At 47.8% G+C, this 14409-nt stretch overlaps 1 long non-coding RNA gene across 1 annotated transcript; it reads left to right on the top strand.

Moving 5' to 3' along the window:
• The first annotated feature begins 217 nt into the window (after nucleotides 1-217).
• On the top strand, nucleotides 218-8853 carry LOC116978783. Its single transcript, XR_004413549.1, has 4 exons — nucleotides 218-229; nucleotides 703-705; nucleotides 7535-7541; nucleotides 8757-8853. It is a non-coding gene; the product is annotated as an uncharacterized LOC116978783 (long non-coding RNA).
• The last annotated feature ends 5556 nt before the right edge of the window (nucleotides 8854-14409 follow it).

The following is a 14409-nucleotide window of genomic DNA, read 5'->3' on the forward strand; positions in this document are numbered from 1 at the left end:
GATGCAGTATAATGTGGATAAATGTGAGGTTATCCACTTTGGTGGCAAAAACAGGAAAGCAGACTATTATCTAAATGGTGGCCGATTAGGAAAAGGGGAGATGCAGCGAGACCTGGGTGTCATGGTACACCAGTCATTGAAAGTAGGCATGCAGGTGCAGCAGGCAGTGAAAAAAGCGAATGGTATGTTAGCTTTCATAGCAAAGTTATTTGAGTATAGGAGCAGGGAGGTTCTACTGCAGTTGTACAGGGTCTTGGTGAGACCACACCTGGAGTATTGCGTACAGTTTTGGTCTCCAAATCTGAGGAAGGACATTATAGCCATAGAGGGAGTGCAGAGAAGGTTCACCAGACTGATTCCTGGGATGTCAGGACTTTCATATGAAGAAAGACTGGATAGACTTGGCTTATACTCGCTAGAATTTAGGAGATTGAGAGGGGATCTTATAGAAACGTACAAAATTCTTATGGGGTTGGACAGGCTAGATGCAGGAAGATTGTTCCCGATGTTGGGGAAGTCCAGGACAAGGGGTCACAGCTTAAGGATAAGGGGGAAATCCTTTAGGACCAAGATGAGAAGAAACTTTTTCACACAGAGAGTGGTGAATCTCTGGAACTCTCTGCCACAGAGGGTAGTTGAGGCCAGTTCATTGGCTATATTTAAGAGGGAGTTAGATGTGGCCCTTGTGGCTAAAGGGATCAGGGGGTATGGAGAGAAGGCAGGTACGGGATACTGAGTTGGATGATCAGCCATGATCATATTGAATGGCGGTGCAGGCTCGAAGGGCCGAATGGCCTACTCCTGCACCTATTTTCTATGTATCTATGTATCTATAACTATCTGCCTCCACCATCACCCCTGGGTGCGCGTTCCAGGCCCCCACCACTTGCCCCCCCGCACGTCTCCTGTAAACCTTCTCCCTCTCAGTGAAAGTAATTTAAGGTCATCAAGTTTCCAGATGGCAGAGTGATGACAAACAGGTAATCTGTTTCCATAGCATTGACTAAGCAAATAGTATAGTGTCATACAGTCTGCAATATAGAGCTATACTGCAGAGAAACAGGCCCTTTAGCCCAAGTCGTTCGTGTCCACCATGTTGCTTCACAGAGCTAGTCCCACCTGCCCACATTTGGCCTATATCCCTCCAAACCTCTCCCTATCCATGTACCTGTCCAAATGTCTTTTCAATCTGATCCTCAGTCTGAAGAACGGTCTCGACACAAAACATCACCTACTTCATTTCTCCAGAGATGCTGCCTGACCTGCTGAGTTACTCTGACATTTTGTGACTATCTTTGGTGTGAACCAGCATCTGCAGTTCCTTCCTGCACAAATGTATTTTAAATGTTGTTATTATACCTGCCTCAACCATCTCCTCTGGCAGCTCGTTCCATATACCTACTCTGGCAGCTCGTTCCATATACCTACCACCTTCTGTGTGGAAAAACTCATGTTCCTATTAAATAATTCCCCTCTCACCTTAAACCCATGTACGTGCAGGCATATCAGAGTTGGTCTTAGCATCATGCTGAGCACAGACATTGTGGGCCGAAGGGCCTGTTCCTGCGCTGTCCAGTTCTATGTTCTATGATCTAAGACAGGGCAGCACAGTTGCGCAGTGGCACAGTTGCTGACTCACACCACCAAAGACCCGGATTCGATCCTGACCACAGGTGCTGTCTGTGTGGAGTTTGCATGTCCTTCCCATGACAGTGTGGGTTTCCGCCGGGTGCTCCAGTTTCCTCCCACATCCCAGGTTTGTAGGTTAATTAGCTTCTGTAAATTTCCCCTGGTGTGTAGGATAGTGTTAGTGTACGGGCTGGTTGCTGGTCAGTGCAGACTCGGTGGGCCGAAGGGCCTGTTTCCGTGCTGGATCTCTAAAACTAAAACTGAAAGTTGATCTCGCATCCCTGTGAGTCCCACTGTTCTGCAGCCCAGAGGCTCTCAGTCACACAACACTGCCCTTCCATCCGTTTCCAGGGGCTGAACCCACTTCCTGACTGCCCATGATCAGTACACCAGCTGGCAGGAAGAACCTGTCATCGCACTGTATTCTCCATGCTTTGCTCCGTACTGTGAAATATCCAGGAACTGAAGCACTGACAAACAGGCCCTTCAGCCCCACTCACCTATGCTAGCGTTCAGGGGTCAAGAGTGTTTTACTGTCATATGTCCCAAACAGAAGAGTGAAATTCTTACTCACAGCAACGCAACAGGTATGTAAACATAGTAGATAGACACAAAGTGCTGTAGTAACTCAACGGGTCAGGCAGCATCTCTGGAGAAAAGGAATAGGTGATGTTTCAGGTCATGACCCTTCTTGAACTTGGTGAGGGCAATTTGAACCAAAGGGTCTGTTTCCACGCTATCTGACTGTGACTATAAACAAAAAACAAACAAACAATGATGATGCAAAAAGATGAAACTAATGCCCCCAAGTCTTCGCTGCCAGGGCTGGTGGTGGAGGCAGATGTGACAGTGGCGTTTAAGAAGCTTTTGGATAGGCACATGGATATGAAGTTCATAAATCATAGGTCATTTGGCCCATCAAATTTACTCCGCCTTTCAAAAGGGCATATCTATCTCTCCCTCTCACCCCCATTCTCCTGCCTTCTCCCTGTAACGCTTGACACCCTAAAGGGGCTGTCCCACTTGGGTGACCTAATCCCCGAGTTCTGGCGAGTTTACCCGTGAGTCGCAGCATGGTCGACACGAGGTCCTAGGAGGTCTTCGTAACTCTCCTTCGTGCTCAGGAGTGGTGTCCGCGTATTCGATGCCTCAGCTAGGTTGCGCCGTTTTTTCAAGATGTTAAAAAATGCCCGCCAGTAAAAAAAGGTCGCCATGGAAAAAATCGATACTTTTTTTTACTCGTAGGTTTAGTCGTAGTAGGTCGTAGTAGGTCGGCATGTTAGTCGTAGGTAATCGAGGGTAGTCGAAGGTAGTCGAAGGTAGTCGTAGATAGTCTTCACTATAGTCGAAGGGAGGTTGAAGGGAGGTCGAAGGAGGTCGTCTTCATTCTTTACTATTCGGTGTCCAATTTTCCCGAAGTGAGTCGTAGCTAGCCGTAGCTAGTCGAAGCTGGTCTGCAACATAGTCAAAGGAAGTCTTCAACATGTCAATGTTTCAAACTCTTCTAAACTCGCCAATTAGGTCACCCAAGTGGGATAGCCCCTTTACTAATCAAGAACCTGTCAATCTCTGCTTTAAAAATACCCTTAATACCTTGGAGCACAGGAGGCTGAGGGGTGATCTTATAGAGGAGTATAAAATCATGAGGAGAATAGATAGGGTGAATATTACCTGGTATAGAGGAATCAAGAACCAGAGGGCATAGATTTAAGGTGAGGGGGGAACAAAATTAATAGGAAACCGAGGGTGGTGGGTATATGGAACAAGCTGCTGGAGGAGGTTGTGGCAGGTACTATCACAACATTTAAAAGACATTTTGACAAGTACATGGATAGGAAAGGTTTAGAGGGATATGGACCAAACGTAGGCATGTGGGACTAATGTAGATTGGTTGGCATGGGTTAGTTGGGCTGAAGGGCCTATTTGCATGTTGCACGACTCTATGACTCCATGACTATGACTATGACTCCATGACTCGATTACTCTATGTCACTATGGCGCTATGACTATGACTATGACTATATGTCTCTGAATCTACGAATGTTTGTTTCCATAGATTTGGCACCACATTCAGAAGGGCACAGCACAGCACCAATTCCGGGCGTGTCAACCTTAGCTGTGTAACGGTCCTCTGGCTTTGGTTGTCGAAGCTCCCTCGACAGTGTCCTGCTCATGAACTCACACTGTCGGGCCGCCCATTGTTCTGGCACAGAGGAGGTCCACGGACCCTGGGAGGTCTACAACCCGCCAGGGAACCTCGTGTATCTGCCGAGGGAATTTGCGTTGCTCACCGCAGAGTTCGGCTTGAGATTCCAGACTCTCTGAGGTCTGTGCCGACAGGCAAGTCTGGAGAGGTCTTCTGGCAAGAGCTGGGTTTCTCTGGAATGTCGGGGAGAGGATTGGATGTCTCGCTCTGTGTTTTGATACCTTCTCGTCTCTTTATTCCCATCGCTTCAAGCCTTGGGCTACGGGTGTGGGTCTGTCAGCCCACATCAGTACTGGGATTGTACAGCCATGTACACTGTTTCATGTTTAGTTTAGTTTACCTTAGTTTAGTTTAATTTAATTTAGTTGAGTTTAGGAAGAAACTGCAGATACTGGTTTACACTGATGATAGACACAAAATGCTGGAGTAACTCAGTGGGACAGGCAGCATCTCAGGAGAGAAGGAATGGGTGACGTTTCGGATCGAGATCCTTCTTCAGTCTGAAGAAGGGGCTTGACCCGAAATGTCACCTATTCTCTCCAGAGATGCCTCCTGACCCGCTGGGTTACACCAGCATTTTGTGTCTATCTTTTAGTTTAGTTTAGTTTGACCACAGATGAGCATCAGGCCATTATCTCTCAAAATTTCTCCAATTTTATCCTTCTGGCTGTTTGCCCTTTAAGAATTTCTTTAGACAGGTACAAGGATAGGACAGGTTTAGAGGGATATGGACCTAACACAGGCAAGTGGTTCACGTGTAGATGGGACATGTTGGTTAGTGTGGGCAAGTTGGGCCGATGGGTCTGTTTTCACACTGTATGGCTCAATGACTGAAAAAGGGCTTTCTCTATCTTTCAGTCTGCAGAAGGGTTCTGACCCAAAATGTCACTTATTCCTTTTCTCCGGACATGCTGCCTGACCCACTGAGTTACTCCAGCACTTTGTGTCTATCTTTAGTTTAATATTGTTTAGTTTAGTTTATTTTAGTTTATGGTCAAGTGTACCGAGGTACAGTGAAGAGCTTTTATCGTTGCGTGCTATCCATTCAGCAGAAGGACCATGCAGGATTACAATCAAGCCGTCCACAGTGCACAGATACAGGATAAAGGGAATGATGCTTTCTTGCAAGATAAAATCCAGTAAAGTCCGATTAAAGATAGTCTGAGGGTTTCCAATGAGGTAGTTGGGAGGTCAGGACTGCTTTCTAGTTGGTGCTAGGATGGTTCAGTTGCCTGATGACAGCTGAGAATGGAGGGATATAGATTATGTACAGGCAGATAAGAGTTAAGTTTAGAGATACAGCGTGGAAACAGGTTCTTTGGCCCACCAATTCCGCACCGAACATCGATCCCTGCACATTAACACTACCCTGCACACACTAGGGACAATTTACATTTATACCAAGCCAATTAACCTGCAAACCTATACATCTTAGGAGTTTGGGAGGAAACTGAAGGTCTCGGAGAAAACCCACGCGGTCACGGGAAGAACATACAAACCCCATATAGACAGCACCCGTAGTCGGGATTGAACCCGGGATTCTGGAGCTGAAAACGCTGTAAGGCAGCAACTCTACCATTGCGCCAAATTGGACTTGGCATCATGTCCGGCACGGACATTGTGGGTGCTGTTGTGCAGTACATATTCCTGTTATGTACTGTTCTATGTATAAAATTGGATGAGTCTAAAGGAGTGGTTGATGGTCAGCCTTGCCTCGATGGACAGAAGAGCTAGTTCTCAGTCCTGTATCTCTCTATAACTCTGAAGAAAATACTATAATTCCCTGAGGGAAGAAAGAAGAGGCCAGTGTTTCCAGAACCCTTTCACAATCTCAGACATTTCACGGCCAAAGGTTTTTCTGAAACTAGATCATTGTTGTTGGAAACAGGACAGTAAATTTTCACAAGAACGGAAACACAATAATCTATTTCAGTGAGCAAAACACAAAGTGCTGGAGGAACTCAGCGGGTCTGGCAGCATCCGTGGAGGGAATGGACATGATGTTTCAGGTCGGGACCCTTCTTCACACTGATGCAGTAGGGGGGAAAGAGAAATGGGGGTAGCACAGAGCCTGGCAAGTGATAGGTGGATACAAGTGAGGGGGGTGATTGGCAGATGGGTGGAGTAAGTGACAAAGGTTGGGGGTGAAAAGGAACCAAAAGGGTGTCGGATCACAGGGGACGTAGGTTTAAGGTGAGAAGGGTAAGATGTAAAAGGAGCCTAAGGGGCAGCTTTTGCACACAGAGGTGGTGGGTGTATGGGACGAGCTTACATGGAGATAGTTGAGGCAGGATCAATAACAATGTTTAAAAGACACTTGGTTAGGTTCATGGATAGGAAAGGTTTAAAGGGAAGATAAACACAAAGTGCTGAAGTATTTCAGGCAGCATCTCTTGGACGGATACTGGCAGAACGTGGGCAGGTGGGACTAGTGGAGACGGCGCACTTTGGTCGGCATGGGCAAGTTGGGCCGAAAGGCCTGTTTCCGTGCTGTATGACTCTGTAACTATAGAGAAGAGGAAGGGAGGGATACGGGGGAGAAGGGAACGAAGAGGGGAATAAAGGGAAATATGGGATTTGGTGATGGGAGATGAGTCTACGGGGGGATGGAGAGCAGAGTGACTGGTGTGTCTTGCTCAAGATTCCAGCATCTGCAGATTCTTGTGCCTCCAATCTAATTCAGAGATGTTGATTGTGAGCCAAACACTGGCCGCAGGGAGAATCTGTTCTTTTAACATCTCACTGGCTGAAATCAAAGGCTTCTTTGCAAAATCTGAAATTTTGTTTATGATTCCAGAATCAAAGTATAATTTAATTGTCACTTATTTTTTTTTAGAGGGGGAATGATTTATTTGGGTGTGTTAGTTAGCTGCTGACTGATGGGCCTTGGAGGATGACTAACAGGAGTGGAATGAGTATATCGTCAGGTTGGCAAGCTGTGACCAGTGGGGATGACTCAGTCATGTGTTATTAGCTTTAGGTGAGATGGGAAAAGTTTAAAGGAAACGAGCAGAGGGAAATATTTACACAGAGGTTGGTAGGGGCCTGGAACACTCTGGCAGGAGTGGTCATAGTCATACAGCACAAAACAGGCCTTTGGCCCAGCTTGCCCACGCCGACCCATTTACACTACTCCCACCTGCTTGCCTGTGGCCCATATCCTTCTGAACCTGTCCTATCCATGTACCCATCTAAATGTTTCTTAAACATTGCCATAGTACCTCCCTCAACTACCTCCTCTGGCAGCGGAAATTGAGAAAGGGGATATCTCCAATAAGGTGATACTAAATAGGTAATTGGGGCAAGATGGAAATGTCAAAGACTAGAAGCCACAGCTTTAAGGTGAGAGGGGCAAAGTTTAAAGGAGTTCTGCAGCGTAATTATATTTGTACACGGGGAGTGGTGGGTGCCTGGAACGTGCTGCTACTGGAGGTGGTGGAAGCAGATACGATAGTGGTATTTAAAAAAAATATTGGGACAGATGGGGCAGCACAGTGGCGCAGCGGTAGAGTTGCTGCCTTACAGCACCAGAGACCCGGGTTCGATCCTGACTGCGGGTACTGTCTGTATGAAGTTTCCAAGTTCTCTCTGTGACCGCGTGGGTTTCATCCGGGTGCCCCGGTTTCCACCCACACTGCAAGGATGTGTGGGTTTGTAGGTTAATTGGCTTCTGTAAATTTTCCCTAGCGTGTAGGATAGAACTAGTGTGGATGGATGATCGATGGTCAGTGCGGATTCAGTGGGCCAAAGAGCCTGTTTCCACGCTGTATTTTTAACCTAAACTTAGACCCATGAACAAGCATTAAATGGAGAGAATTCAACGGACAGATGCCCATTGGCATCATGTTCGGCACAGACATTGTGGGCCGAATGGCCTGTTCCTGTGCTGTACTGTTGTATAATCCATTGTTAGATTCTATTCCTTATGTACCTAACCTTCCTAGCTCAACCCTTCATTGGAAACAGGGAACTGCAGATGCTGGTTTATACAAGTGTTGAATAACTCAGGGGCAGGCATTTTTGTGTGTGTCTTGTTTTGTAAACTTTTTTCTCTAAAGTTGCTGCCTGGCCCGTTCAGTTACTCAAGCACTTTGTGTCTATCCCTCACTGGTTTAGTTTCCTTTAGTTTATTTTAGTTTAGTTTGGAGATACAGCGCGGGAATAGCTCCTCCGGTCCACCGAGTCCGTGCCGACCAGCGATCCCCATACACTAGCACTATCCTACACACTAGGGACAACTTTATAATTTTACCAAAACCAATTAATCTACAAACATGTACGTCAAACATGGATTTGGAGCTGAATGCTTGTTTTAGTGACATGAGCCATTTCCTATTTCGTCATCTCAATATAAACCCTCCTCTTTTTTCCAATTGTATTATTTCATTGCCATTTTGTTTTATTTAATCTGCAGTTTGTGCTCACGTCTGCAAACATCTGAATCTATATTTCCTCTCGCATCACAAACAGAGGGTTTGCAGAACCTGTGTGTTCAACTCTGATTTATTTGTTCGGCATAATCCTTATCTCGCTCTGCCAGGCTTTGTCACGGCAGCCCTGTCTATCTCTCTCCAACGTAAAGCTTTTTCAGTCAGAAGCATAGAGCTGTCACCTCAATCTTTCAAAACCTAAGGAGAGGTGGGAAAGGAATCAGAAAGCAGGGTCAAACCACCCTGATAACACGACACTCAATCTCAATCATTATCAGAGCAACGTGGAGAAAACGCCAATAGTCTTCCATGCTGAAACCTTCTGCGAAGGTTTTCGAGAGAGAATTAGATTTAGCTCTTAGGGCTAAAGGAATCAAGGGATATGGGGATGATCAGCCATGCGGTGCTGGCTCAAAGAGCCGAATGCTCTACTCCTGCAATTATTGTTCTATGTTTTTATGAAACCTTAACTCTGTTTCTTTAGACTTTAGACTTTACTTTAGAGATACAGCATGGAAACAGGCCCTTCGGCCCACTCAGTCCACGCCAAGCAGCATTCACCCCGTACACCGTAGCATTATCCTACACACTCGGTACAATTTTCAACTTACTTCAGTAAGTTGTTAATCTGCTAATTAATTACTAAGTTGCTAATTAATCTACAAACCTGAACGTCTTTGGAGTGTGGGAGGAAACCGGAGTACCTGGAGAAAACCCATGCAGTCACAGGGAGAATGTACAAGGTCCGTACATACAGCACCCGAGGTCAGGTGCTTTGAAGCAGCAACTCTAGCGCTGCGGCACTTTGCCACCCGCACTCTTTCCACAGGGGCAGAGATTGGCAGACGGAGTTTAATCCAAGCCGAGCGGCACTGGCGCAGCGGGTAGAGCTGCTACCCAGCGGTTGCAGTGGGAAGTATCTGGGAAGGGGGTGATTTGGGTGGGAAGGGATGACTGGGATGGTTCAACAGTTAGTAAGGACTAGGTGGACTCTGTCTTTGTTGCGACTAGAGGGAGGGGGAGCAAGGGCAGAGCTGCGGGGTACCGAGTAGACACGAGTGAGTGCCTCATCTAAGATGGGAGAGTGGAACCCCTGTTCCCTAAAGAATGAGGACATCTCAGATGTTCTAGTATGGAACACGTCAGCTTGGGCGCAGATGCGGCGTAGACGGAGGAATTGGGAGTAGGGGGATATAGACTTTGCATGAAGCAGAGTGGGAAGAAGTGGTGTCGAGATAGTTGTGGGAATCAGTGGGATTGTAATAGACGTCAGCCAATCGTCTATTTCTTGTGATGGAGACTTTGAGATCAAGAAAGGGGAGGGAGGTGCTGGAGATGGTCCAAGAAAATTTGAGTGCAGAATGAAAATTGGTGGTGAAGTTGATGAAGTCCATGAGTTCTGCATGGGTGCGGGAGGTAGCACTGATGCAGTCATCAATGTAACGGAGATAGATTTCGGGGGTAGGGCCAGTGTACGCCTGGACCAAGGATTGTTCAATGTACCCTACAAAGAGGCAGGCGCAGCTGGGGCCCATGCGGGTGCCCATGGCTACGCCTTGGTCTTGGAGGAAGTGGGAGGAGTCAAAGGAGAAGTTGTTGAGGGCGTGGACCAGCTCCGCTAGGTGGAGTAGAGTTAGTAGAGGGAAATTGGATGGTTCTGCAGTCGAGGGAGGACTTTAAGGCTTTCCTGGTGGGGGATGGAGGTGTAGAGTGTCTGAACATCCATAGTAAAGATGAGGAAGCGGAGACGAAGGGCATGTGTGGTGTCTTGGGCATAGGTTGGGGGATAGGATGGAGTCGAGGTACGTGGAAATCATTTCCGTGGGACAGGAGCAAGCAGGAACAATGGGTCTGCCAGGGCAGTTGTGTTTGTGGATTTTGGGGAGAAGGTAAAAACGGGCTGTGCAGGGCTGGGAAACGATATGTTTGGAAGGCAGACAGCCAGAAGTGATTAAACCAGTAATGGTGTTTGAGATTAAGGCCTGGAGCCAATCTGTGGGATCATGGTCCGAGGATAAGTAGGAAGTGCCTGAGAGTTGTCGCCTGGCCTCAACCCGCTAGCTTCCCATTTTCACCCAACAAACAGCTTACAATGGCCTGTTTCTATTATCATTGTTACTTTTTTGCACATCTTTCATTCATTGTTCTTTACATCTCCACATCACCGTCCATATCTCTCGCTTCTGCTATCCCTAACCAGGCTGAAGAAGGGTCTCGACCCGAAACGTCACCCATTCCTTCTCTCCAGAGATGCTGCCTGTCCCGCTGAGTTACCCCAGTTTTTTGTGTCTATCTTCGGTTTAAACCAGCATCTGCAGTTCCTTCTTACACAATGGAAGGGAGGATGGATTGTGCGATGGTCTAGGGTGCAATTTCTTGCGGTCTTGGATGGAGAGGTTCCCAAACCATGCTTATTCTTTGCTACTTATTTATTTAGTTTGCTTCTTTGTTACATATTTTGTACCTTTTGCACCTTCCTGCTACATGGCACTCCCTAAGGAGGTATCATTTACAGCCCATCCCTAATCAGCCTTTGGTTAGGTGATGGCGAACTGCGAGTGGAGAGGGAGTTACAGGATTTAGGCCCAGTCATCTTCCGGGAAAGGTCATGAGTCATACATTCTGAATTATAAATATTATTTTGACTCTGGAGATATCTTAAGGGTCAAATCAATGTCAAGTCAGGAATCAAATGTGTCCACGCTGACCAGCGATCGCCCGTTCACACTCGTTCTATGTTAGCCCACTTTCTCATCCACTCCCTGCACACTAGGGGGCAATTTACAGAAGCCAATTAACCTACAAAGCTGCACGTCTTTGGGATGTTGAGGAAACCGGAGCACCCGGAGAAAACGCAGGCAGTCATGGGGTCTCGTGGCGGCACAGTGGCGGCACAGTGGCGCAGCGGTAGAGTTGCTGCATTATAGGGTCGGAGACCCGGGTTCAATCCTGACTACGGGCGCTGTCAGTGACCACGAGGATTGTCTCTGGGTACTCTAGTTTCCTCCCACACTCCAAAGACATACAGATTTGTAGGTTAATTGGCTTCTGTAAATTGTCTCTAGTGTGTAGGATAGAACTAGTGTACGGATGATCGCTGGTCGGTGCGGACTCAGACGGGCCCACCGTTTGCACGCTGTAGCTCTATAAAGTCTAAAGCTATATATATTTACTTGCTGGCCAGCATGGACATGGTGGGCCGAAGGGACTGCATGCCTCTATGATCTCATCTGTGTGCCAGACAGTTCTCACAGGCTGGGGATTTAGCTGGGATCGCAGCAACAAAGGATATTATGCCGGGGATGCAGAAAAGCCTCCCATATCGTAAGCCCTCGTTGTCAAAACAAATGAACTCATAGTGAGATAAAAATCGTCCGGCATGTGGAAAAAATACAATGAAGAATAGTCAAGTCATGAGTGCTTAATTGTCATCTGTACCGACAGCGGAACAATGAAATTCTTACTACGGCAGCACAACAGGTCTGTAAACACAGTACTTGTAGATAATACTAGACCAAGTGCAGACCCGTTGGGTCTGTTCCCCCAACGTGCGGCTGTGGGGGGGGGGGGGGGGGAGGCGGCATGCAGCGTCACACACACTAACTATCCCCCCCCCCCCGCACTCACGCTAATTACCCACTTGATATATTAATATTATTAATTTGCTCCTTTTACCCCATAACCACCCTATCTACTGACGCATAGCCCCCAACTTGCAGTCACATCTAGAGAGGGGGGAGGGGGGTGGGGGGCAGGGGTAGAGAGTGAGGGTAGAGAGAGAAGAGGCAGAGGCAGAGAGAGAGACAGAGACACAGAGAGAGGGGCAAGAGGGATAGAGGGTTGGAGAGGAGGATAAGAGGGAGGGTGGGTGAGGGGGGAAAGGTGGGGGAGGAGGGAGGAGAGAGAGAGGGTGAGAGGTGAGGGGGAGAGAGAGGGGTGCTGAGAGGGGGGTGAGGTGGGGAGCAGGGAGTGGGAGGGTCGGGGGTGTGGAGGGGAGGGCGGTTTAGGGGAGGGAGGGTGGGGGAGGGGATGGAGGGAGGAGGGGAGATAGGGGGGGAGAGGAGGGGGGGAGGGGGAGAGAAGAGGGGGGAGAGGAGATGGGGGGGAGGAGAGGGGGGGGAGCGGAGAGGGGGGAGGAGAGGGGGGGGAGAGGAGAGGAGGGGAGAGGAGAGGGGGGAGAGGAGAGGGGGGGAGGAGAGGGGAGCGGAGGAGGGGGGGAGAGGAGATGGGGAGAGGAGAGGGGGGGGAGGAGAGGGGGAGAGGACGCGGGGGGGGGAGAGGGAGAGGGGGGAGAGTAGGAGGGGGGAGAAGAGAGGGGTGGAGGGAAGCGAGGGGGGGGGAGAGGAGGAGAGGAGAGGGGGGGGGAGAGGAAACGGGGGGGAGAACCTAAAAAGCATTTTAGAACCAAAAAAGACACATTCTGCAAGCATTTTAGAACCACTAAGGACACTTACATTTGAGTAGACATGTGTTCAGTGTTATTCACAGAGAAATGTGACCCTCTGCCTTCCTCCAGCTTGCAGACACTGATTGAGGCACACCACTTCCTGGTTTTATAGTCCCTCCCCCCTGCCGCCAGCAGGGGCAGCAGAGAGAATGGGGAATTTTGTAAAATCATTAATATCTCTGTCGTTTTTCATCGACAGGAAAAATCCTCGGCACACATACGGCGGAGGGGGGCTCAGAGCAAGGTGGCCAAAAATGACGGCCGTATGTGGCGGCGTTCTCTCGGAAATCGCGGCACAAATGGCCAAAACCGGTCAGGAACAGGCTTTTAGTAATATAGATATAATGAACTAAAATTCAATCAATGAATAACCTCAATACTAAAACTAGCGCAAAGTCCTTAGTGCAATCAGTGGGGCACAGTGGCGCAACAGGTAGAGCTGCTGCCTCACAACGCCAGAGACCCGGGTTCGAACCTGACCTTGGGCGCTGTCTCTATGGAGTTTGTACGTTCTCCCTGTGACCGCGTGAATTTTCTCTGGTTTCCTCCCATATCTCAAAGAAGTGTGGGTTTCATAGCTTAGTTAATGTTGGGTATAATTCAAGAGCCTGATGGTTGTTGGGAAGAAGCTGTTCATGAACCTGTAAGTTACAGTTTTCAGACTCCTGTACCTTCCTACCAATGATTGAGCAGGCATTTATTCCTTGGAGTGTAGGAGGATGAGGGGCGATCATATAGAGCTGTATAAAATCATGAGAGGAATAGATCGGGTAAACACACAGAGTCTCTTGCCCAGAGTAGGGGAATCGAGAACCAGAGGATATAGGTTTAGGGCGAAGGGAGAGAAATTTAACAGGAATCTGAGGAGTAACTTTTTCACACAAAGGTGGGTATATATGGATCGAGCTGCCAGAGGAGGTAGTTGAGGCAGGTATGAAGGCAACATTTAAGAAACAATTAGACAGGTACATGAATAGGACAGATTTAGAGGGATATCAGCCAAACGCAGATAGGTGGGACTAGTGCAGATGGGGCATATTGGTCATTGGTGGCAGGCTGGGCCGAAGGGCCTGTTTCCACACTGTATGACTATGTCTTATGATCTCTCTGGTTTAGACTCACTTCCATCGAAGTTCTGATATCACCCAACTGCTGAAGAGAATCCCAGGAATGATTGGGTTAACATATGATGAGCATTTGAAGGCACTGGGCCTAAATAGTGAAAGGCCTGGATAGAGTGAATGTGGAGAGGAGGTGAGAGATCTAGTGGGAGGTGAGAGTCTAGGACCAGAGGTCATTGCCTCAGAATAAAAGGACATACCTTTAGAAAGAAGATATGTAGGAATTTCTTTAGTCAAAGGGTGGTGAATCGGTGGAATTTATTGCCACATACGGCCGCAGAGGTCGTCAATGGATACTTTTAAGGCTGAGATTGACAGATTCTTGATTAGTAAGGGTCTCAGGGGTTATGGTTCCAAGGCAGGAGAATGGGGTTGAGAGGGAAAGATAGATCAGCCATGATTGAATGGTGGAATAAACTCGATGGGCCGAATGGCCTAATTCTGCTGCTATGACTTATGGAGTTGGCAACATCAGGCTTAAAGGAAGCAATTTTTAAATATTTTGACACAGCGGGTAATTTGTAGCCTTTTCTTCTGGTAACTGATTTGTTTAAAAATATGCAGTGGTTAGCTCCA

Source organism: Amblyraja radiata, chromosome 11, assembly GCF_010909765.2.
Source record: "Amblyraja radiata isolate CabotCenter1 chromosome 11, sAmbRad1.1.pri, whole genome shotgun sequence".
Lineage (NCBI taxonomy): Eukaryota > Metazoa > Chordata > Chondrichthyes > Rajiformes > Rajidae > Amblyraja > Amblyraja radiata.